Source organism: Dendrobates tinctorius, unplaced genomic scaffold (assembly GCF_039654945.1).
Source record: "Dendrobates tinctorius isolate UK_male_01 unplaced genomic scaffold, ASM3965494v1 ptg000316l, whole genome shotgun sequence".
Taxonomy (NCBI): Eukaryota; Metazoa; Chordata; class Amphibia; order Anura; family Dendrobatidae; genus Dendrobates; species Dendrobates tinctorius.
Window position 1 is genome coordinate 166 of NW_027361983.1, and position 26,576 is coordinate 26,741.

At 51.0% G+C, this 26,576-nt stretch overlaps 1 protein-coding gene across 2 annotated transcripts in view; it reads left to right on the forward strand.

The window, feature by feature from the left end:
* The first annotated feature begins 3,863 nt into the window (after window positions 1–3,863).
* Window positions 3,864–26,576, forward strand: part of LRRC73 (leucine rich repeat containing 73) — a 48,406-nt gene continuing 25,693 nt past the window's right edge. The window contains exon 1 of one of the 2 annotated variants that reach the window (XM_073561387.1): window positions 3,864–3,968. The gene's annotated coding sequence lies outside the window, so the exon portion shown is untranslated. Of the gene's footprint in view, window positions 4,034–26,576 lie in introns of both variants that reach the window. The other variant, XM_073561388.1, reaches the window with a different exon arrangement.

A 26,576-nucleotide genomic window follows, 5' to 3' on the forward strand; every position in this document is an offset into this window, starting at 1 on the left:
CTCGCACTGTATATACCCGCGTTATCCTCTATACCCCCCGCACTGTATATACCCCGCGTTATCCTCTATACCCCCCGCACTGTATATACCCCGCGTTATCCTCTATACCCCCCGCACTGTATATACCCCGCGTTATCCTCTATACCCCCCGCACTGTATATACCCCGCGTTATCCTCTATACCCCGCACTGTATATACCCCGCGTTATCCTCTATACCCCCCGCACTGTATATACCCCGCGTTATCCTCTATACCCCCCGCACTGTATATACCCCGCGTTATCCTCTATACCCCCCGCACTGTATATACCCCGCGTTATCCTCTATACCCCCCGCACTGTATATACCCCGCGTTATCCTCTATACCCCCCGCACTGTATATACCCCGCGTTATCCTCTATACCCCCGCACTGTATATACCCCGCGTTATCCTCTATACCCCCCGCACTGTATATACCCCGCGTTATCCTCTATACCCCCCGCACTGTATATACCCCGCGTTATCCTCTATACCCCCCGCACTGTATATACCCCGCGTTATCCTCTATACCCCCGCACTGTATATACCCCGCGTTATCCTCTATACCCCCCGCACTGTATATACCCCGCGTTATCCTCTATAACCCCCTCGCACTGTATATACCCCGCGTTATCCTCTATACCCCCGCACTGTATATACCCCGCGTTATCCTCTATACCCCCCGCACTGTATATACCCCGCGTTATCCTCTATACCCCCCGCACTGTATATACCCCGCGTTATCCTCTATACCCCCCGCACTGTATATACCCCGCGTTATCCTCTATACCCCCCGCACTGTATATACCCCGCGTTATCCTCTATACCCCCCGCACTGTATATACCCCGCGTTATCCTCTATACCCCCGCACTGTATATACCCCGCGTTATCCTCTATACCCCCCGCACTGTATATACCCCGCGTTATCCTCTATACCCCCCGCACTGTATATACCCCCGCGTTATCCTCTATACCCCCCGCACTGTATATACCCCCGCGTTATCCTCTATACCCCCGCACTGTATATACCCCGCGTTATCCTCTATACCCCCCGCACTGTATATACCCCGCGTTATCCTCTATACCCCCCGCACTGTATATACCCCGCGTTATCCTCTATACCCCCCGCACTGTATATACCCCGCGTTATCCTCTATACCCCCCGCACTGTATATACCCCGCGTTATCCTCTATACCCCCCGCACTGTATATACCCCGCGTTATCCTCTATACCCCTCGCACTGTATATACCCCGCGTTATCCTCTATACCCCCCGCACTGTATATACCCCGCGTTATCCCCTATACCCCCCCGCACTGTATATACCCCCGCGTTATCCTCTATACCCCCCGCACTGTATATACCCCGCGTTATCCTCTATACCCCCCGCACTGTATATACCCCGCGTTATCCTCTATACCCCCCCGCACTGTATATACCCCGCGTTATCCTCTATACCCCCCGCACTGTATATACCCCGCGTTATCCTCTATACCCCCCGCACTGTATATACCCCGCGTTATCCTCTATACCCCCCGCACTGTATATACCCCGCGTTATCCTCTATACCCCCCGCACTGTATATACCCCGCGTTATCCTCTATACCCCCCGCACTGTATATACCCCCGTCGTTATCCTCTATACCCCCCCGCACTGTATATACCCCGCGTTATCCTCTATACCCCTCGCACTGTATATACCCCGCGTTATCCTCTATACCCCTCGCACTGTATATACCCCGCGTTATCCTCTATACCCCCGCACTGTATATACCCCGCGTTATCCCTATACCCCCGCACTGTATATACCCCGCGTTATCTCTATACCCCCGCACTGTATATACCCCGCGTTATCCTCTATACCCCCCGCACTGTATATACCCCGCGTTATCCTCTATACCCCCCGCACTGTATATACCCCGCGTTATCCTCTATACCCCCCGCACTGTATATACCCCGCGTTATCCTCTATATCCCCCGCACTGTATATACCCCGCGTTATCCTCTATACCCCCCGCACTGTATATACCCCGCGTTATCCTCTATACCCCTCGCACTGTATATACCCCGCGTTATCCTCTATACCCCTCGCACTGTATATACCCCGCGTTATCCTCTATACCCCCGCACTGTATATACCCCGCGTTATCCCCTATACCCCCCGCACTGTATATACCCCGCGTTATCCTCTATACCCCCCGCACTGTATATACCCCGCGTTATCCTCTATACCCCCCGCACTGTATATACCCCGCGTTATCCTCTATACCCCCCGCACTGTATATACCCCGCGTTATCCTCTATACCCCCCGCACTGTATATACCCCGCGTTATCCTCTATACCCCCCGCACTGTATATACCCCGCGTTATCCTCTATACCCCCGCACTGTATATACCCCGCGTTATCCCCTATACCCCCCGCACTGTATATACCCCGCGTTATCCTCTATACCCCCCGCACTGTATATACCCCGCGTTATCCTCTATACCCCCCGCACCGTATATACCCCGCGTTATCCTCTATACCCCCCGCACCGTATATACCCCGCGTTATCCTCTATACCCCCGCACTGTATGTACCCCGCGTTATCCTCTATACCCCCCGCACTGTATATACCCCGCGTTATCCTCTATACCCCCCGCACTGTATGTACCCCGCGTTATCCTCTATACCCCCCGCACTGTATATACCCCGCGTTATCCTCTATACCCCCCGCACTGTATATACCCCGCGTTATCCTCTATACCCCCCGCACCGTATATACCCCGCGTTATCCTCTATACCCCCCGCACCGTATATACCCCGCGTTATCCTCTATACCCCCGCACTGTATGTACCCCGCGTTATCCTCTATACCCCCGCACTGTATATACCCCGTGTTATCCTCTATACCCCCCGCACTGTATGTACCCCGCGTTATCCTCTATACCCCCCGCACTGTATATACCCCGCGTTATCCTCTATACCCCCCGCACTGTATGTACCCCGCGTTATCCTCTATACCCCCCGCACTGTATATACCCCGCATTATCCTCTATACCCCCGCACTGTATATACCCCGCGTTATCCTCTATACCCCCCGCACTGTATATACCCCGCGTTATCCTCTATACCCCCCGCACTGTATATACCCCGCGTTATCCTCTATACCCCCCGCACTGTATATACCCCGCATTATCCTCTATACCCCCGCACTGTATATACCCCGCGTTATCCTGTATACCCCCCGCACTGTATATACCCCGCGTTATCCCCTATACCCCGCACTGTATATACCCCGCGTTATCCTCTATACCCCCCGCACTGTATATACCCCGCGTTATCCTCTATACCCCCCGCACTGTATATACCCCGCGTTATCCTCTATACCCCCCGCACCGTATATACCCCGCGTTATCCTCTATATCCCCCGCACTGTATATACCCCGCGTTATCCTCTATACCCCCGCACTGTATATACCCCGCGTTATCCTCTATACCCCCCGCACTGTATATACCCCGCGTTATCCTCTATACCCCCCGCACTGTATATACCCCGCGTTATCCTCTATATCCCCCGCACTGTATATACCCCGCGTTATCCTCTATACCCCCGCACTGTATATACCCCGCGTTATCCTGTATACCCCCCGCACTGTATATACCCCGCGTTATCCTCTATACCCCCCGCACTGTATATACCCCGCGTTATCCTCTATACCCCCCGCACTGTATATACCCCGCGTTATCCTCTATACCCCCGCACTGTATATACCCCGCGTTATCCTCTATACCCCCGCACTGTATATACCCCGCGTTATCCTCTATACCCCCCGCAGAGTCGGACGCTAAGTGATGACGTCTTTTGTGGGCGTGGTCCGACTGTGACGCATTGGTTACTATAGAAACACGACAGCATCTCCGCAGCCCAGTACCCCGGAACCGGCCTGTATTACCGGGGGAGGCAGGTAACAACTGACGGGACCGACGACGACCGAGACAGACTATAACCCCCTCCCCCTCCAGAGCTGTGGTAATTACCCCCTCCCCCTCCAGAGCTGTGATAATTACCCCCTCCCCCTCCAGAGCTGTGATAATTACCCCCTCCCCCTCCAGAGCTGTGATAATTACCCCCTCCCCCTCCTGAGCTGTGATAATTACCCCCTCCCCCTCCAGAGCTGTGATAATTACCCCCTCCCCCTCCAGAGCTGTGATAATTACCCCCTCCCCCCTCCAGAGCTGTGATAATTACCCCCTCCCCCCTCCTGAGCTGTGATAATTACCCCCTCCCCCTCCAGAGCTGTGATAATTACCCCCTCCCCCTCCAGAGCTGTGATAATTACCCCCTCCCCCCTCCAGAGCTGTGATAATTACCCCCTCCCCCTCCAGAGCTGTGATAATTACCCCCTCCCCCTCCAGAGCTGTGATAATTACCCCCTCCCCCTCCAGAGCTGTGATAATTACCCCCTCCCCCCTCCAGAGCTGTGATAATTACCCCCTCCCCCCTCCAGAGCTGTGATAATTACCCCCTCCCCCTCCAGAGCTGTGATAATTACCCCCACCCCCTCCAGAGCTGTGATAATTACCCCCTCCCCCTCCAGAGCTGTGATAATTACCCCCTCCCCCTCCAGAGCTGTGATAATTACCCCCTCCCCCTCCAGAGCTGTTATAATTACCCCCTCCCCCCTCCAGAGCTGTGATAATTACCCCCTCCAGAGCTGTGATAATTACCCCCTCCCCCTCCATAGCTGTGATAATTACCCCCTCCCCCCTCCAGAGCTGTGATAATTACCCCCTCCCCCTCCAGAGCTGTGATAATTACCCCCTCCCCCCTCCAGAGCTGTGATAATTACCCCCTCCCCCCTCCAGAGCTGTGATAATTACCCCCTCCCCCTCCAGAGCTGTGATAATTACCCCCTCCCCCTCCAGAGCTGTGATAATTACCCCCTCCCCCTCCATAGCTGTGATAATTACCCCCTCCCCCCTCCAGAGCTGTGATAATTACCCCCTCCCCCTCCAGAGCTGTGATAATTACCCCCTCCCCCCTCCAGAGCTGTGATAATTACCCCCTCCCCCCTCCAGAGCTGTGATAATTACCCCCTCCCCCTCCAGAGCTGTGATAATTACCCCCTCCCCCTCCAGAGCTGTGATAATTTCCCCCTCCCCCTCCAGAGCTGTGATAATTACCCCCTCCAGAGCTGTGATAATTTCCCCCTCCCCCTCCAGAGCTGTGGTAATTACCCCCTTCCCCTCCAGAGGTGTGATAATTACCCCCTCCCCCCTCCAAAGCTGTGATAATTACCCCCTCCCCCTCCAGAGCTGTGGTAATTACCCCCTGCCCCTCCAGAGGTGTGATAATTACCCCCTCCCCCTCCAGAGCTGTGATAATTACCCCCTCCAGAGCTGTGATAATTACCCCCTCCCCCTCCAGAGCTGTGATAATTACCCCCTCCCCCCTCCAGAGCTGTGATAATTACCCCCTCCCCCCTCCAGAGCTCTGATAATTACCCCCTCCCCCTCCAGAGCTGTGATAATTGCCCCCTCCCCCTCCAGAGCTGTGATAATTACCCCCTCCCCCTCCAGAGCTCTGATAATTACCCCCTCCCCCTCTTGAGCTGTGATAATTACCCCCTCCCCCTCCAGAGCTGTGATAATTACCCCCTCCCCCTCCAGAGCTGTAGTAATTTCCCCCTTCCCCTCCTGAGCTGTGATAATTACACCCTCCCCCTCCAGAGCTGTGGTAATTACCCCCTCCCCCCTCCAGAGCTGTGGTAATTACCCTTTCCCCCCTCCAGAGCTGTGATAATTACCCCCTCCCCCCTCCACAGCTGTGATAATTACCCCTTCCCCCTCGGGAGCTGTGATAATTACCCCCTCCCCCTCCAGAGCTGTGATAATTACCCCCTCCCCCCTCCAGAGCTGTGATAATTACCCCCTCCAGAGCTGTGATAATTACCCCCTCCCCCTCCAGAGCTGTGATAATTACCCCCTCCCCCCTCCAGAGCTGTGATAATTACCCCCTCCCCCTCCAGAGCTGTGATAATTACCCCCCCTCCAGAGCTGTGATAATTACCCTCTCCCCCCTCCAGAGCTGTGATAATTACCCCCTCCCCCTCCAGAGCTGTGATAATTACCCCCTCCCCCTCCAGAGCTGTGATAATTACCCCCTCCCCCCTCCAGAGCTGTGATAATTACCCCCTCCCCCTCCAGAGCTGTGATAATTACCCCCTCCCCCCTCCAGAGCTGTGATAATTACCCCCTCCCCCCTCCAGAGCTGTGATAATTACCCCCTCCCCCCTCCAGAGCTGTGATAATTACCCCCTCCCCCTCCAGAGCTGTGATAATTACCCCCTCCCCCTCCAGAGCTGTGATAATTACCCCCTCCAGAGCTGTGATAATTTCCCCCTCCCCCTCCAGAGCTGTGATAATTACCCCCTCCAGAGCTGTGATAATTACCCCCTCCCCCTCCAGAGCTGTGATAATTACCCCCTCCAGAGCTGTGATAATTTCCCCCTCCCCCTCCAGAGCTGTGGTAATTACCCCCTTCCCCTCCAGAGGTGTGATAATTACCCCCTCCCCCTTCCAAAGCTGTGATAATTACCCCCTCCCCCTCCAGAGCTGTGGTAATTACCCCCTGCCCCTCCAGAGGTGTGATAATTACCCCCTCCCCCTCCAGAGCTGTGATAATTACCCCCTCCAGAGCTGTGATAATTACCCCCTCCCCCTCCAGAGCTGTGATGATTACCCCCTCCCCCCTCCAGAGCTGTGATAATTACCCCCTCCCCCTCCAGAGCTGTGATAATTACCCCCTCCCCCCTCCAGAGCTCTGATAATTACCCCCTCCCCCTCCAGAGCTGTGATAATTGCCCCCTCCCCCTCCAGAGCTGTGATAATTACCCCCTCCCCCTCCAGAGCTCTGATAATTACCCCCTCCCCCTCTTGAGCTGTGATAATTACCCCCTCCCCCTCCAGAGCTGTGATAATTACCCCCTCCCCCTCCAGAGCTGTAGTAATTTCCCCCTTCCCCTCCTGAGCTGTGATAATTACACCCTCCCCCTCCAGAGCTGTGGTAATTACCCCCTCCCCCCTCCAGAGCTGTGGTAATTACCCTTTCCCCCCTCCAGAGCTGTGATAATTACCCCCTCCCCCCTCCACAGCTGTGATAATTACCCCTTCCCCCTCGGGAGCTGTGATAATTACCCCCTCCCCCTCCAGAGCTGTGATAATTACCCCCTCCCCCCTCCAGAGCTGTGATAATTACCCCCTCCAGAGCTGTGATAATTACCCCCTCCCCCTCCAGAGCTGTGATAATTACCCCCTCCCCCCTCCAGAGCTGTGATAATTACCCCCTCCCCCTCCAGAGCTGTGATAATTACCCCCCCTCCAGAGCTGTGATAATTACCCTCTCCCCCCTCCAGAGCTGTGATAATTACCCCCTCCCCCTCCAGAGCTGTGATAATTACCCCCTCCCCCTCCAGAGCTGTGATAATTACCCCCTCCCCCCTCCAGAGCTGTGATAATTACCCCCTCCCCCTCCTGAGCTGTGATAATTACCCCCTCCCCCTCCAGAGCTGTGATAATTACCCCCTCCAGAGCTGTAGTAATTTCCCCCTTCCCCTCCTGAGCTGTGATAATTACCCCCTCCCCCTCCAGAGCTGTGATAATTACCCCCTCCCCCTCCAGAGCTGTAGTAATTTCCCCCTTCCCCTCCTGAGCTGTGATAATTACCCCCTCCCCCCTCCAGAGCTGTGGTAATTACCCTCTCCCCCCTCCAGAGCTGTGATAATTACCCCCTCCCCCCTCCACAGCTGTGATAATTACCCCCTCCCCCTCGAGAGCTGTGATAATTACCCCCTCCAGAGCTGTGATAATTACCCCCTCCCCCCTCCAGAGCTGTGATAATTACCCCCTCCCCCTCCAGAGCTGTGATAATTACCCCCTCCCCCTCCAGAGCTGTGATAATTACCCCCTCCAGAGCTGTGATAATTTCCCCCTCCAGAGCTGTGATAATTACCCCCCTCCAGAGCTGTGATAATTACCCCCTCCCACTCCAGAGCTGTGATAATTACCCCCTCCCCCTCCAGAGCTGTGATAATTACCCCCTCCTCCCTCCAGAGCTGTGATAATTACCCCCTCCCCCTCCAGGCTGTGATAATTACCCCCTCCCCCTCTAGAGCTGTGATAATTACCCCCTCCCCCTCTAGAGCTGTGATAATTACCCCCTCCCCCTCCAGAGCTGTGATAATTACCCCTTCCCCCCTCCAGAGCTGTGATAATTACCCCCTCCCCCTCCAGAGCTGTGATAATTACCCCCTCCCCCTCCAGAGCTGTGATAATTACCCCCTCCCCCTCCAGAGCTGTGATAATTACCCCCTCCCCCTCCAGAGCTGTGATAAATACCCCCCCTCCAGAGCTGTGATAATTACCCCCTCCAGAGCTGTGATAATTACCCCCTCCCCCTCCAGAGCTGTGATAATTACCCCCCCCCTACAGAGCTGTGATAATTTCCCCCTTCCCCTCCTGAGCTGTGATAATTACCCCCTCCCCCCTCCAGAGCTGTGGTAATTACCCCCTCCCCCCTCCAGAGCTGTGGAATTACCCTCTCCCCCCTCCAGAGCTGTGATAATTACCCCCTCCCCCTCCACAGCTGTGATAATTACCCCCTCCCCCTCGAGAGCTGTGATAATTACCCCCTCCCCCTCCAGAGCTGTGATAATTACCCCCTCCCCCCTCCAGAGCTGTGATAATTACCCCCTCCCCCTCCAGAGCTGTGATAATTACCCCCTCCCCCTCCAGAGCTGTGATAATTACCCCCTCCCCCTCCAGGCTGTGATAATTACCCCCTCCCCCTCCAGAGCTGTGATAATTACCCCCTCCAGAGCTGTGATAATTTCCCCCTCCAGAGCTGTGATAATTACCCCCTCCTGAGCTGTGATATTTACCCCCTCCCCCCTCCTGAGCTGTGATAATTACCCACTCCCCCTCCAGAGTTGTGGTAATTTCCCCCTCCAGAGCTGTGATAATTACCCCCTCCCCCTCCAGAGCTGTGATAATTACACCCTCCCCCTCCAGAGCTGTGATAATTACCCCCTCCAGAACTGTAGTAATTACCTCTTCCCACTCCAGAGCTGTGATAATTACCCCCTCCAGAGCTGTGATAATTACCCCCTCCCCCTCCAGAGCTGTAGTAATTACCCCCTCCCCCTCCAGAGCTGTGATAATTACCCCCTCCCCTTCCTGAGCTGTGATAATTACCCCCTCCCCCCTCCAGAGCTGTAGTAATTACCTCCTCCCCCTCCAGAGCTGTGATAATTACCCCCTCCCCCTCCAGAGCTGTGATAATTACCCCCTCCCCCTCCAGAACTGTGGTAATTACCCCCTCCCCTTCCTGAGCTGTGATAATTACCCCCTCCCCCCTCCAGAGCTGTAGTAATTACCTCCTCCCCCTCCAGAGCTGTGGTAATTACCCCCTCCCCCTCCTGAGCTGTGATAATTACCCCCTCCCCCCTCCTGAGCTGTGATTACCCCCTCCCCCTCCAGAGCTGTGGTAATTACCCCCTCCAGAGCTATGGTAATTACCCCCTCCCCGCTCCAGAGCTGTACTAATTACCCCCTCCAGAGCTGTACTAATTACCCCCTCCCCCTCCAGAGCTGTGATAATTACCCCCTCCAGAGCGGTGATAATTACCCCCTCCCCCTGCAGAGCTGTAGTAATTACCCCCTCCCCCTCCTGAGCTGTGGTAATTACCCCCTCCCCCCTCCAGAGCTCTGATAATTACCCCCTCCCCCTCCAGAGCTGTGATAATTACCCCCTCCCCCTCCAGAGCTGTGATAATTACCCCCTCCCCCCTCCAGAGCTGTAGTAATTACCCCCTCCCCCTCCAGAGCTGTGATAATTACCCCCTCCCTCTCCTGAGCTGTGGCATCTTCCTCCCCCCTCTCCTGAGCTGTGGCATCTTCCTCCCCCCTCTCCTGAGCTGTGGCATCTTCCTCCCCCCCTCTCCTGAGCTGTGGCATCTCCTCCCCCCTCTCCTGAGCTGTGGCATCTTCCTGCCTCCCACTCCTGAGCTGTGGCATCCTCCTCCCCCCCTCTCCTGAGCTGTGGCATCTTCCTCCCCCCCTCTCCTGAGCTGTGGTATCTCCCCCCCCTCTCCTGAGCTGTGGTATCTCCCCCCCCTCTCCTGAGCTGTGGTATCTCCCCCCCCTCTCCTGAGCTTTGGTATCTTCCCCCCCTCTCCTGAGCTGTGGCATCTTCCCCCCCTCTCCTGTGCTGTGGTATCTTGCCACCCCCCTCCTGAGCTGTGGTATCTCCCCCCTCTCTCCTGAGCTGTGGTATCTCCCCCCCTCTCCTGAGCTGTGGTATCCCCCCCCCCTCTCCTGAGCAGTGGTATCCCCCCCCCCTCTCCTGAGCTGTGGTATCTTCCCCCCCTCTCCTGAGCTGTGGCATCTTCCCCCCCTCTCCTGAGCTGTGGCATCTTCCCCCCCTCTCCTGTGCTGTGGTATCTTCCCCCCCTCTCCTGTGCTGTGGTATCTCCCCCCCCTCTCCTGAGCTGTGGTATCCCCCCCCCTCTCCTGAGCAGTGGTATCTTCCCCCCCTCTCCTGAGCTGTGGTATCTCCCCCCCCTCTCCTGAGCTTTGGTATCTTCCCCCCCTCTCCTGAGCTGTGGCATCTTCCCCCCCTCTCCTGTGCTGTGGTATCTTGCCACCCCCCTCCTGAGCTGTGGTATCTCCCCCCCTCTCCTGAGCTGTGGTATCCCCCCCCCTCTCCTGAGCAGTGGTATCTCCCCCCCCTCTCCTGAGCTGTGGTATCTTCCCCCCCTCTCCTGAGCTGTGGCATCTTCCCCCCCTCTCCTGAGCTGTGGCATCTTCCCCCCCTCTCCTGTGCTGTGGTATCTTCCCCCCCTCTCCTGTGCTGTGGTATCTCCCCCCCTCTCCTGAGCTGTGGTATCCCCCCCCCTCTCCTGAGCAGTGGTATCTCCCCCCCCTCTCCTGAGCTGTGGTATCTTCCCCCCCTCTCCTGAGCTGTGGCATCTTCCCCCCCTCTCCTGAGCTGTGGCATCTTCCCCCCCTCTCCTGTGCTGTGGTATCTTCCCCCCCTCTCCTGTGCTGTGGTATCTTGCCACCCCCCTCCTGAGCTGTGGTATCCCCCCCCCTCTCCTGAGCAGTGGTATCTCCCCCCCCTCTCCTGAGCTGTGGTATCTTCCCCCCCTCTCCTGAGCTGTGGCATCTTCCCCCCCTCTCCTGTGCTGTGGTATCTTCCCCCCCTCTCCTGTGCTGTGGTATCTTGCCACCCCCCTCCTGAGCTGTGGTATCCCCCCCCCCTCCTGAGCTGTGGTATCTCCCCCCCCTCTCCTGAGCTGTGGTATCTCCCCCCCCCTCTCCTGAGCTGTGGTATCTCCCCCCCCCGTCTCCTAAGCTGTGGTATCCCCCCCCCTCTCCTGAGCTGTGGTATCTCCCCCCCCCTCTCCTGAGCTGTGGTATCTCCCCCCCCCGTCTCCTGAGCTGTGGTATCCCCCCCCCTCTCCTGAGCTGTGGTATCTCCCCCCCCTCTCCTGAGCTGTGGTATCTCCCCCCCCCTCTCCTGAGCTGTGGTATCTCCCCCCCCCGTCTCCTGAGCTGTGGTATCCCCCCCCCTCTCCTGAGCTGTGGTATCTCCCCCCCCTCTCCTGAGCTGTGGCATCTTCCTCCCTCTCTCCTGTGCTGTGGTATCTTCCTCCCTCTCTTCTCCTTTTTGCTGCCCCATCCTGTTTTCATATGTCCTCGGCGTTCCTGAACGTTATTTCATTTCCTCGTGTTTTCTTAGACTGAGGTTTATTTCCTTTGTGTGTTTTAGAACAACAAAAAAGTGAGAAAAAAGGCAAATTGGACAAAATTTCACACAAACCCCAAAATTGGTCGAGACAGAATTGTTGGCGCCCTCCATTCACTATTTGGTCACGCCCTTTGGAGTAAATACCTGCAATCAGCCGTTTCCTATAACCATCCTCAAGCTTCTTTCTCCTCTCAGCTGGAATTTTGTAAACTGCTCCAGATCTCATATGTGAATTCACCTTCTCCCAATAGCGATTGTAAGATCTCTTCCACAGGTGATCAATGGGATTTAGATCAGGATTCATTGCTGCCTCTTCAGAACTCACCAGCGCTTTGTTTCCTTCCATTTCTGGGGGCTCCATGAAGTACAGTATGTTGGGGTCATTGTCCTGCTGGAAGACCCCATGACCTAGGAGGAACACCCAGCTGTAGCATGGGCACTACATTGCCACCCAAAATCCTTTGGTAATCTTCAGATTCCATGATGCCTTGTCACACAGTGATGCCACCCAGTGTCAGAGCCTACAAAACAACCCTAAAACATCTGACCCTCCACCATATCTGATTGTAGGTACTGTGTTGTTTTCCTTGTAGGTCTCATTTAATTTTCAGTAAACAGTAGAATGTTGTGCTTTACCAAAAAGCCTTATCTTGGTCTCATCTGTCCAAAAATATGCTTTACCAAAAGGATTTTGGTTACTCCCATACATTTTGGCAAATTGCAGTCTAGCATTTTATGTCTGTGTCAGCAGTGGAGTCGTCCAGGGTCTCCTGCCATAGCATTTAATTCACATGTGGACGGATAGTTTGTGCTGACACTGATGCCCCCTGAGCCTGCAGACAGCTTGAATGTCTTTGGGGCTTATCCACCATACTGGACTACTGAGTATTACAACCTTTCATCAATTATCTGACATTCACATCCAGGGAGATTAGCTACAGCGCCATGGGTTGTAGACGTCTTGCTTACGTTGCCCACCGTGGAAAAAGAAACATCAAGATCTCTGGAGATGGACTTGTAACCTTGAGATTGTTGATATTGATCAATATTTTTGGTTTTCAAGTTCTCAGACAGTTCTCATCTCCTCTTTCTGTTCTCCATACTTAGTGTGGCACACATGATGCAAAGACTGAGTCAACGTCTCTCTTTTTATCTGGTTTCAGGTGTGATTTTCATGTTGCCCACTCCTGTTACTTGCCACAGGTGGGTCTGAACTAGCATCACATGCTGGAAACAAAGTTGTTTACTCACCATTTTGGAAAGGTGCAAACAATTTTGTCTGCCCCACATTTTGGGTTTTGTGTGAAATTATGTCCAATTTGCCTTTTTTTTCTGTTTTGTGTTGTTTCAATACACATAAAGGAAAAAAAAAACCTGTATATAACAAAATGTGTAATTGCAAAAATTGTTCATTTTCCAGAACAATTTCAAGGGTGCCAACACTTTTGGCCATGACTGTATCTGTGTAGCGGTCACACATCCGTGTCATACTTGAAGTGCGGTTGTATCTGTCCAGAGGTCACACATCCTCCGTGTTGCCTTTGGAGTGTGGTTGTATCTGTGTAGAGGTCACACATCCTCCTTGTTGTCTTTGCAGTGAAGTTGTGTCTGTGTAGAGATCACACATCCTCCGTGTTGTCTTTGGAGTGTGGATGTATCTGTGTAGAGGTCACACATCCTCCGTGTTGTCTTCGGAGTGTGGTTGTATCTGTGTAGAGGTCACACATCCTCCGTGTTGTCTTCGGAGTGTGGTTGTATCTGTGTAGAGGTCACACATCATCCTTGTTGTCTTCGTAGTGTGGTTGTATCTGTGTAGAGGTCACACATCATCCTTGTTGTCTTCGTAGTGTGGTTGTATCTGTCCAGAGGTCACATATCCTCCGTGTTGTCTTCGGAGTGTGGTTGTATCTGTGTAGAGGTCACACATCCTCCGTGTTGTCTTTGGAGTGTGGTTGTATCTGTGTAGAGGTCACACATCCTCCGTGTTGTCTTCGGAGTGTGGTTGTATCTGTGTAGAGGTCACACGTCCTCCGTGTTGTCTTCGGAGTGTGGTTGTATCTGTGTAGAGGTCACACGTCCTCCGTGTTGTCTTTGGAGTGTGGTTGTATCTGTCCAGAGGTCACACATCCTCCGTGTTGTCTTCGGAGTGTGGTTGTATCTGTGTAGAGGTCACACATCATCCTTGTTGTCTTCGTAGTGTGGTTGTATCTGTCCAGAGGTCACACATCCTCCGTGTTGTCTTCGGAGTGTGGTTGTATCTGTGTAGAGGTCACACATCCTCCGTGCTGTCTTCGGAGTGTGGTTGTATCTGTCCAGAGGTCACACATCCTCCTTGTTGTCTTTGGAGTGTGGTTGTATCTGTCCAGAGGTCACACATCCTTCGTGTTGTCTTCAGAGTGTGGTTGTATCTGTGTAGAGGTCACACATCCTCCGTGTTGTCTTCGGCGTGTGGTTGTATCTGTGTGTGATGTACAATGTCTGCAAGATATGTTTTCCAGGGGAAGAGTCTTGAGGAGATCATTTGCATATTCCCAGTGCCTTCTGGGATAAGTGAAGAGTCTCCGCGAGCTCAACGATCACTGGGTTTTGGCCGTTGCAGCTGAAAAGAGGAAATCGGAAAAACCGTGAATTTTGGCTCATCTTTCATCGTTTTTAAGAAATCTCAAGATGGAAGAGGCCAGGAGCCATTTGGTGAGCTGCATTTCTTGCTACATGTTCACAGATTTACCAGTGGAAAAGCCAAACTTCACATGCCACAAATGCAAGCTTGTGTCCCTGTTGGAGGAAAAGTTGCAAAATCTCGAAGAGAGGTTAGCTACGTTGAAGATCATTAAGGAAGGTGAAGAGTTCTTGGACAGAGCAGAATTATCTCTTCATGTTACAGAAAGAGAAGAAATTCGAAGTGCACCTGAAGAAACAGAGGAATGGAGACATGTGACCCAGAGAAGCAGGAGGATCAGGAGGCAGTCAGCACCCATACTGCTCAGAAACCAGTACCAGGCTCTCACGCAGGAAAACGATGAAGAAATACATCAGTGTAAGACTTTTCCAACAAACAGCAACCTTGTACGCCTTCAGAGTCCTCCTGGATGGAGAAAGAAAAATGTTGTGAAGAAGAAACGGAGAGTGGTGGTCATGGGGGATTCCCTGTTGAGAGGAACAGAGGCCGCTATCTGCAGACCGGATATAACTTCAAGAGAAATGTGCTGTCTTCCAGGTGCAAAAATTAAAGATGTGTCTGACAGGATATCAGGACTCTTCAGACCTACAGATGACTACCCATTCCTGCTACTACATGTGGGGACAAATGACACCGCAAGAAACGACCTGGAAACCATCTGCAGAGACTTTGAAGACTTAGGCAAGAAAGTGAAAGAACTGGGAGCGCAGGTGGTCTTCTCATCCATCCTCCCAGTGGATGGCCATGGAACAAGGAGGTGGAATAAGATTCTGCAGGTGAACAACTGGCTACGTCGATGGTGCCGTCAGCAACGATTTGGATTTCTGGATCACGGAGTGAACTACTTATACGATGGACTACTTGCTAGAGATGGGGTGCACCTTACGAAGACTGGAAAACATGTATTTGGAAGTCGCCTTGCTACACTTGTAAGGAGAGCTTTAAACTAGAACAACATGGGAAGGGAAGCAAAAGACCAGAAAAAGCCATACACCTGACAAATGCTATTGAGAGCTCTGCTATTAGAAGTGGAAAGGAAGAACAAAGACAAAAGAATCTAATTAATAAAAATATTGGAGAAAGAGAAACCAATCACAAACTAAAATGTTTCTATACTAATGCACAAAGCATGGGCAACAAACAAGGAGAATTGGAACTACTAACACAGGAAAAGAAATATGATGTCATTGGAATCACTGAAACTTGGTGGGACAATACACATGATTGGAATACAAGACTAGAAGGATACAACTTATTTGCAAGAAGCAGACTTGATAAGCGAGGAGGAGGTGTCGCATTGTATGTTAGAAACGCGTATATCTGCACAGAGATTGAAGCTTCAGAGACTGGGAGTTCTGTGGAAACTGTTTGGGTAAGAATACAAGGACAGAACAATGGAAAGGACACCATTGTAGGCATTTACTACAGGCCGCCTGTGCAAGCTGAAGATATGGATGAACTCTTTATGCATCAAATGGCCAAGTGCTCCAAAAAATATGACATAGTTGTCATGGGAGATTTCAACTATCCAGACATTTGTTGGGAATCTCTCTCAGGCAAAACTAACAGGTCAAGGAAATTCTTATCCTCTCTTGCTGACAACTTTATCTTCCAAAAGGTAGGGGAGAAAACAAGGGGAACTGCTACCATGGATCTAATCCTTATAAACAGGGAGGAAATGGTTGAGGAGGTAAAAGTGGCTGGGACCCTAGGAGGTAGCGACCATGCTATTTTAGAATTTTGGATAACTAGAGGAGGAAGACCTGTGAAGTCTCTGACGTCAAGGTTAGATTTTAGAAAGGCAGATTTTAAGGGATTCAGAAAGAGAATTGGAGGGATCCAATGGCTGGATATCCTTAAAGACAAAAATGTCCAGGAAGGATGGAAATCTTGAAAAATGAAATTCTCAAAGCACAGTTGTTAACAATTCCGAAAAGAGGGAAGAATAGGAAGCATTTAAGGAAACCAGGATGGATGAACACAGAACTTAAGCACATGCTAAAAAGGAAGAAAAAAATGTTTATAAAATGGAAAGAGGGAGGCATATCTAAAGAAGAATATAATGCTGTCTGCAGAACCTGCAGGGCACAAATCAGATTATCTAAAGCTGAAAATGAATTGAGGCTTGCAAGAGATGTCAAAATAAATAATAAAGGATTTTGGGGATATGTCAAAAGTAAAAGAAAAGTCAAAGATGCTATAGGATTTTTACAGGATGAAAATGATGAAATGGTAAGACAGGATGTTGAGAAGGCTGAACTTTTAAATTCCTATTTTGCATCTGTTTTCTCTCAGAAAGGAAATGTAACACCAACTGTTATTCACTGTCCTATTAAGGGAATAGAAGAATCCAGGATATCTATAAACAGAAAGATAGTGAGGAAACACTTAGCTAACCTAAATGAATTCAAGTCTCCAGGTCCAGATGAATTACACCCCAGAGTACTGAAGGAGATAGCAGAAGAAATTTTTGAACCCCTCTCCATAATCTTTGAAAATTCTTGGAGAACAGGAGAAGTGCCAGAAGACTGGAGAAGAGCAAATGTTGTTCCTATCTTCAAAAAGGGGAAGAAGGTGGACCCAGGCAACTATAGGCCGGTGAGTCTGACTTCTATACCAGGAAAGATCTTTGAACAAATTATTAAACAACATGTATGTCAATACCTGGATAAGAATGAAGTGATTAAACAGAGTCAGCATGGGTTTGTAACTAATAAGTCATGTCAGACTAACTTAATTTCCTTCTATGACGGTATCACTGATTGGGTGGATCAAGGAAATGCTGTAGATATAGTATATCTTGACTTCAGCAAAGCATTTGACAAAGTATCTCATACAATCCTTATTGAAAAAATGACTAAGTTTGGAATGGACAAGGCAACTGTTAGGTGGATTCATAACTGGCTTAGTGATCGGACCCAAAGAGTGGTCGTAAATGGCTGCACATCCAGTTGGAAGAATGTCTCAAGTGGGGTACCACAGGGCTCTGTCCTGGGCCCTGTATTGTTCAACATCTTTATCAACGATTTAGATGAAGGAATTGAGGGTAAACTGATTAAATTTGCTGATGACACAAAGCTAGGAGGGATAGCTAATACTAGAGAAGAGAGAGAGAGGATTCAAAAAGATTTAAATAAACTGGAGAAGTGGGCAGCAACTAACAGAATGGTTTTTAACAGGGAGAAATGCAAAGTACTACATCTGGGCAATAAAAATGAAAAAAAGCAAATATAGAATGGGAGGAATAGGGCTAAGTGACAGCACATGTGAAAAAGACTTGGGTATACTGATAGATCACAGACTGAATATGAGTCAACAGTGTGATGCAGCAGAAAAAAAGGCAAATGCAATTCTAGGATGTATTAACAGAAGCATACAGTCTAGATCACGTGAAGTCATTATTTCCCTCTACTCCTCTTTGGTCAGACCTCATCTGGAATATTGTGTCCAGTTTTGGGCACCACATTTTAAAAAAGACATCAACAAACTGGAGCAAGTTCAGAAAAGAGCGACCAGAATGGTGACCGGTCTGCAAACCCTGTCTTATGAGGAAAGGTTGCAGGATTTGGGAATGTTTAGTTTGCAAAAGAGAAGACTGAGAGGAGACTTAATAGCTGTCTACAAATATCTAAAGGGCTGTCACATTGTAGAAGGATCAACTTTATTCTCATTTGCACAAGGAAAGACTAGAAGCAATGGGATGAAACTGAATGGGAGGAGACACAGATTAGATATTAGAAATTTTTTTTTGACAGTTAGAGTGATCAATGAGTGGAACAGGCTGCCACGAGAAGTGGTGAGTTCTCCTTCAATGGAAGTCTTCAAACAGAGGCTGGACAGACATCTGACTGGGATGATTTAGCGAATCCTGCTTTGAGCAGGGGGTTGGACCAGATGGCCCAGGAGGTCCCTTCCAACTCTACGATTCTATGATTCTATGATTCTGTTGGAATGTGCTACAAATCCTCCATTTTGTGAGAAGCTGCCTGCCAGTGTCTCAGTTACATTGCACACTGCAGCAGCTTCCCTTCCCCCAAGTGCCATAAACCAATTTCCTGTCACCCCATTTGGCTTCTCTCAGCTGGAAAAAAAAAGTGCGGGAAAAAGGTCTTTGTTTGAAATAAAGGTTAGAAGTAAACCTTTAAGAGCCTGCCCTGCGAAAACAGTACAACATAGAGATATAATAACCATATCTCTGTGATCCGAGCGGTCCCAGCTCTGCTACAGTGTCACTTCCCAAGTCCTAGCATTTCGAGAACCTGAGATATGATTTGCGCCCAAATGGACGGTCATATCGCATAGATGTTTGATGTTTTCTTGATGGGCTCATTACGCTGGGAAACATGATACCACTGATGAGTCCATACCAGCTTCTCCCATAAAGTTATAGCTAATCTAAGTTTTGTAGCCAAAACATAACTTGGATGAGAGAGGTGGGATCAACCCAGAATGCACCTCTCCGTGATGTCACATAGGAAAGTCTATAAGGCATTCCCTGGGCAAACCAGCTGAGAAGAGCTCCAATCCTTGTGCTGAGCAGAACCCAGATGAGTGGAGACGTGCAGCTCCGCCTCCACCCCCCTTAAAGCCACATGGGATGCCTAACAACAACTGACTAAATGTGAGTGTACCTTCTTCTTTCAGCCACTTTGTTTTATACTTGTCTAATGTACATATTTTATGTCTCAATTTTATAGCAACTTTTGTCTGTAATCACTGCCCTACTTTTTCGGGGAATAAATGATATAATTATTTAGATCTGTCTCCATGCTCTAAGAATCAAACTATACGCCTTTGATAGATAATCGCTACTAATTCAAGGGGTTTGCCACGGACCCTCTTAATTTAACACTGTGAATTAAGTAACCGTGACTGGTGGCAGCGTGTTGTGTACGGCTATTGCGGCTTGCTGGCAGTACAGAAGGGTCTTATATTGCTGAATAAGGGGCTGCGGCCACAGCATTGATAATTCCCTTACTGCAGAAGCCCAATTGCCAGTTCACAACAGGCAGTCCGTCCGGCGACTAATTATCCTAGATGCAGTTCCCTGACTGACCTGAGGGTAAGGGGGGCGCCGGAGAGCTGCGAGTTCCAAAGTGGAACTGAGAAAGTGGGATATACATAAATCCCCGCAGTACTTGGAAGATTGATAGCAGTGGCGGGGCATCCAAATTAAACCCCCCGTGCGGCAAATTGTAGAGCGAGAGTAGCTTGCTGGATATTTTGGTCACATGGTGCCAGTGGTGGGATAAGTAAGATAAGCCCCAACTGTGCCTGTGATAGCCGTGTGCCGGCAGTGTGTCTCGTCCCTCCGTCCGCTGATACACCCGTGTCAGTGGTGGGACTGTGACATAGTGGTGACACAGGGTCCGCTGTCCGTCGCGTTTTGGTGGCAGCGGGACCCCCGTTAGTCGCCCGTATTTGGACGAACGGCGGTGGGCTGTTCGTCACATATTAGTGGCAGAGCGGTGGGATAATCCTAGAGCATTAGTGATTTGGTTTGAGCAATCATTCCTCTCACTAAAAACCTGCACGGTTCCTGCGGGAATCCTGCATCATAGGTTTTGGAGAACAGACTCAGTGGTTACTAGTCCTGAGACATTAGTGTGTACTTGCAAGTATTCCCTCCCTTTTTCTCCATTTTTCTTTTCTATCTTTTATTTGGCAACCATGGCGGCAAAAGGAGAACCTTGGTACAAACGGCAGACAAAGGAAGTTCTTGCTGGGTTATGCACGTACCAAGGCCTTGACGCCACGAACAAAAACAGAGCTCAAATGATCGCGGATCTAGTGCAGCTGGACAACGACCAGAATCCAGCGAGCGCAGAAGTTGGCCCAAGTGGCAATGGGGCTGCAGCAGAGGCTCCACTCCTGAGCGCTGGCCCCACATTCAACCAGAACGGGGTGGACCCCTATCTGCAAATGGCCTTGGACGAACTCCCCGCCGAAGACAGTGATGGGCGGGTGAGGCTGATCCAGCAATATCGGCAGGAGGCCCAAGCCGAACGTGAGCGCCAAGCTGAGGCTGAGAGGGCCGAGCGTCAAGCCCAGGCTGAGAGAGCTGAGCGCCAGGCGCAGAGGGCCCATGAACTGGAGGTACTCCAGCGGGGTGGGAATGCCCCCACAGCCCGAAGCGGTGAGCCCAGCAGCATCCAGACTCCTAAACCCCGGCCAGAGCATTTTCCCGTGATGGAAAAGGACGGGGACTTGGACACGTTTCTGCGAGCCTTTGAGAAAGCCTGCAGACAGTACCAGCTGCCTAGAGACCAATGGGCAAGGTACTTGACCCCAGGGCTAAAAGGCAAAGCCCTGGAGGCATTTGCTTCTCTTCCGCCAGAAGCCGATGACGACTATGACGCCATAAAGCAGGCGCTGATCGCCAAATACCGGCTGACACCTGAGGTATACCGAAAGAAGTTCCGGCACCTCCAACGTGGCCCACACGATAGCTACAGTGATGTGGTGCAAGGACTCAGGACCCACTTTGACCAGTGGATCCATGGACTGTCCGTTGAAACCTTTGAGCAGCTACGGGACCTGATGATCAAAGACCAGTTCCTGCATCTCTGCCAAGCTGAGGTCCGACAGTTCATCTTGGACCGCGAACCAACGAACGCGGACAAAGCGGCGCATATCGCCGACAACTACGAGGCCAACCGGAAGCCCGAGACGCGGAGGCCAGTCGCCAACAGCTGGAAAGGGGGTAAGCCTGCAACCAACCCCAGTGCCCCAGCTAGCCGTCCCTCCGGAGGCCTTGTCCCTGTTGCCAACAACAGGCCGGCTACTGACAAACGCCAACTACATATCCATCATGGATTTGAGTCGGGGATACTGGCAGATTCCCCTGAGCCCTGAGGCGCAGGAGAAATCTGCCTTTATCACCCCCTTTGGACTGTACGAGTCCACGGTCATGCCCTTCGGCATGAAGAATGCCCCTGCCACTTTCCAGCGGATGGTCAACCACCTACTTCGGGGACTGGAGGAGTACGCGGTGGCGTACTATATTGCCGTCTTCAGTTCCACCTGGGAGGAACACCTTCAGCACCTCCAGGAGGTGCTCAAGCGTCTTCACCGGGCAGGCCTGACCATCAAGCCGGGGAAGTGCCAGATAGGCATGCACAAGGTCCACTACCTGGGGCACCGGGTAGGCGGGGGTTCCATGAGTCCGGAGCCAGAAAAAGTGGACGCAATCGTGTCCTGGCCCACCCCCAGGACCAAGAAACAGGTGAAGTCCTTCTTGGGCACTGCAGGGTACTATAGGCGATTCGTACAGGACTATAGTGCCATTGCCAAACCCTTGACGGACCTCACCAAGCAGAGGCTACCCCAAACAGTCAACTGGACAGATGACTGTGAGGCGGCTTTCCAAGCTTTGAAAGCAGCCCTGTGCAACTCTCCTGTCTTGAGAGCAGTCGACAGCAGTCGCCCATTTCTGGTACAGACCGACGCCAGCGAGTTTGGCCTCGGTGCTGTGCTTAGCCAGGTCGACTCGGGGGACCAAGAGCCGGAAACTTTTGCCGAGGGAAGTGGCATACTCGACCATCGAGAAGGAGTGTCTGGCCATGGTGTGGGCACTGCAGCGTTTGCAGCCCTACCTGTACGGGCGCGCCTTCACGGTGGTAGCTGACCACAACCCTCTGAGCTGGTTGCACACAGTGTCCGGAACCAATGGAAGGTTGCTCCGCTGGAGCCTTGCCCTTCAACAGTACGACTTCACTGTAAAACACAGGAAGGGCAGTGAAAACGGCAATGCCGATGGGTTGTCCCGCCGGGGCGAACCCGCTGAGGTGCGCATGGCCGATTACCGAGAGGTAATGCCTCCTTAGCACCCTCTTAAGGGGGGAGGTGTGATGTACAATGTCTGCAAGATATGTTTTCTGTTGGAATGTGCTACAAATCCTCCATTTTGTGAGAAGCTGCCTGCCAGTGTCTCAGTTACATTGCACACTGCAGTAGCTTCCCTTCCCCCAAGTGCCATAAACCAATTTCCTGTCACCCCATTTGGCTTCTCTCAGCTGGAAAAAAAAAGTGCGGGAAAAAGGTCTTTGTTTGAAATAAAGGTTAGAAGTAAACCTTTAAGAGCCTGCCCTGCGAAAACCGTACAACATAGAGCTATAATAACCATATCTCTGTGATCCGAGTGGTCCCAGCTCCGCTACAGTGTCACTTCCCAAGTCCTATCATGTCGAGAACCTGAGATATGATTTGCGCCCAAATGGACGGTCATATCGCATAGATGTTTGATGTTTTCTTGATGGGCTCATTACGCTGGGAAACATGATACCACTGATGAGTCCATACCAGCTTCTCCCATAAAGTTATAGCTAATCTAAGTTTTGTAGCCAAAACAAAACTTGGATGAGAGAGGTGGGATCAACCCAGAATGCACCTCTCCGTGATGTCACATAGGAAAGTCTATAAGGCATTCCCTGGGCAAACCAGCTGAGAAGAGCTCCAATCCTTGTGCTGAGCAGAACCCAGATGAGTGGAGACGTGCAGCTCCGCCTCCACCCCCCTTAAAGCCACATGGGATGCCTAACAACAACTGACTAAATGTGAGTGTACCTTCTTCTTTCAGCCACTTTGTTTTATACTTGTCTAATGTACATATTTTATGTCTCAATTTTATAGCAACTTTTATCTGTAATCACTGCCCTACTTTTTCGGGGAATAAATGATATAATTATTTAGATCTACTACGATAAGCCCCAACTGTGCCTGTGATAGCCGTGTGCCGGCAGTGTGTCTCGTCCCTCCGTCCGCTGATACACCCGTGTCAGTGGTGGGACTGTGACATAGTGGTGACACAGGGTCTGCTGTCCGTCGCGTTTTGGTGGCAGCGGGACCCCCGTTAGTCGCCCGTATTTGGACGAACGGCGGTGGGTCGTTCGTCACACTGTGTAGAGGTCACACATCCTCCGTGTTGTCTTCGGAGTGTGGTTGTATCTGTGTAGAGGTCACATCCTCCTTGTTGTCTTTGTAGTGTGGTTGTATCTGTCCAGAGGTCACACATCCTCCGTGTTGTCTTCGGAGTGTGGTTGTATCTGTGTAGAGGTCACACATCCTCCGTGTTGTCTTCGGAGTGTGGTTGTATCTGTGTAGAGGTCACATCCTCCTTGTTGTCTTTGTAGTGTGGTTGTATCTGTCCAGAGGTCACACATCCTCCGTGTTGTCTTCGGAGTGTGGTTGTATCTGTGTAGAGGTCACACATCCTCCGTGTTGTCTTCGGCGTGTGGTTGTATCTGTGTAGAGGTCACACATCCTCCGTGTTGTCTTTGGAGTGAAGTTGTATCTGTGTAGAGGTCACACATCCTCCGTGTTGTCTTCGGAGTGTGGTTGTATCTGTGTAGAGGTCACATCCTCCTTGTTGTCTTTGTAGTGTGGTTGTATCTGTCCAGAGGTCACACATCCTCCGTGTTGTCTTCGGAGTGTGGTTGTATCTGTGTAGAGGTCACACATCCTCCGTGTTGTCTTCGGCGTGTGGTTGTATCTGTGTAGAGGTCACACATCCTCCGTGTTGTCTTTGGAGTGAAGTTGTATCTGTGTAGAGGTCACACATCCTCAGATTTGTCTTTGGAGTGTGGTTGTATCTGTGTAGAGGTCACACATCCTCCGTGTTGTCTTTGGAGTTAAGTTGTATCTGTCCAGAGGTCACACATCCTCCATGTTGTCTTAGCAGTGTGGATGTATCTGTCCAGAGGTGACACATCCTCCGTGTTGTCTTTCTAGTGTGGTTGTATCTGTCCAGAGGTCACACATCCTCCGTGTTGTCTTTGGAGTTAAGTTGTATCTGTCCAGAGGTCACACATCCTCCGTGTTGTCTTAGCAGTGTGGATGTATCTGTCCAGAGGTGACACATCCTCCGTGTTGTCTTTCTAGTGTGGTTGTATCTGTGTAGAGGTCACACATCCTCCATGTTGTCTTTGTAGTGTGGTTGTATCTGTGTAGAGGTCACACATCCTCCTTGTTGTCTTTGGAGTGTGGTTGTATCTGTGTAGAGGTCACACATCCTCCATGTTGTCTTTGTAGTGTGGTTGTATCTGTGTAGAGGTCACACATCCTCCATGTTGTCTTTGTAGTGTGGATGTATCTGTGTAGAGGTCACACATCCTCCATGTTGTCTTTGTAGTGTGGATGTATCTGTGTAGAGGTCACACATCCTCCTTGTTGTCTTTGCAGTGAAGTTGTATCTGTCCAGAGGTCACATATCCTCCGTGTTGTCTTTGTAGTGTGGTTGTATCTGTGAAGAGGTCACACATCCTCCGTGTTGTCTTTGCAGTGTGGTTGTATCTGTCCAGAGGTCACACATCCTCCGTGTTGTCTTTGCAGTGTGGTTGTATCTGTGTAGAGGTCACACATCCTCCGTGTTGTCTTTGTTGTGTGGATGTATCTGTCCAGAGGTCACACATTCTCCATGTCATTTTTGGAGTGAAGTTGTATCTGTGTAGAGGTCACACATCCTCGTTGTCTTTGGAGTTTGGTTGTATCTGTCCAGAGGTCACACATCCTCCGTGTTGTCTTTGGAGTGACGTATCTGTCCAGAGGTCACACATCCTCAGTGTTGTCTTTGGAGTGTGGTTGTATCTGTCCAGAGGTCACACATCCTCCGTGTTGCCTTTGGAGTGAAGTTGTATCTGTCCAGAGGTCACACATCCTCCATGTTCCCTTTGGATTGAAGTGGTATCTGTCCAGAGGTCACACATCCTCCGTGTTGTCTTCGGAGTGTGGTTGTATCTATGTAGAGGTCACACATCCTCCATGTTGTCTTTGGAGTGTGGTTGTGTCTGTAGAAGTGACACATCCTCCTTGTTGTCTTTGCAGTGAAGTTGTATCTGTGTAAAGGTCACACATCCTCCCTGTTGTCTTTGGAGTGTGGTTGTATCTGTCCAGAGGTCACACTGCCGCTCAAAGTCCTGCAGAAAGCCATCAATGTCTTCCTCTGCCTCCCCCAACTGTCGGAAGGCATTATACTGGATCTTTTTGTGGCTTACTGTTGAAGGTACCTGGTCGAAGGCCAGAGCTCCCCCTGCTCGCTGGCTCTCCTCTCTCCGCTCTGCCATCTCCATCTTGGCCAGCTCCACTTTGGTCCGCTCTGCCATCTCCATCTTGGCTAGTTCTATCCTGGCCCGCTCGGCCATCTTTTCCTTCAGATCAGTACGCACATCAGCCATCACCTCTCGTATGATCTCTACCGCAGGGTTTGGGCCATAGAACGCCAGTCTGTTCTTTACCTCCCTCTGGAATTCGGTCTCCTCCACATTCACATTGGGGGGCGCTGCACTGTCGTGTTCCATGATGGCTGCTATCAAATCCGCTTTTGTTTTGTTGTTGGCGATCAACCCTCGGGCTTCCACCAGATCTTTTAATGTAGTCCTCTTTAACTTCTGGTAGTTGTTTTCCATTCATGCCTTTCCTCCTGTAGAAGGGGTATCATATCCCGCCGCTTCCACCAGTGTAACGGGGTGTACCAAGCTGGGGTACCTCTTTCAGTACCACCCCGTGTTTTCGGAGGTCCGCTCTGCGTTGGCTGGATTCTGAATGAATGACGCTGGCTGGAATTCCTTGGTTACATGGGCGCATATAAAAGATCACTGCTTCTCCACGTATTTCCAGTCTGACAACACTTTACTCACAGGACACAGAATATATCACACAGATACAGAGGGCAGGTCAATAGAAAAGCGGCAGGCCAGACATACATCACAAAAGCCGCAGGTGGCCGGAGCCTGCCGATGTTTACTGTGGGAATTACAAAGGTGGGGGGAGGGCGGACAAAAGGAGAATATCGCGTCCCCTCTGCCCAGGAGCGCAGCTTGTGGGCTGATGCATTAGGGACATGCATCTCACATGGAACCTATTATGCATACATATAACTGCACAACATATTCTGGGTGCTGATTGGTTCTGTAACACGAAACACTTTTGTCCACCCTCTTTTTTTATGTTTGGTGTGGAATTATATCCAATTTGGCTTTAGGACAATTCTTTTTCTGTTTTTTCATTTAAGACAAATTAAATGAAGATAATAATACCAAAGAATTTGTGTTTGCAATCATTTTCAGGAAGAAACTGAGTATTATCTGA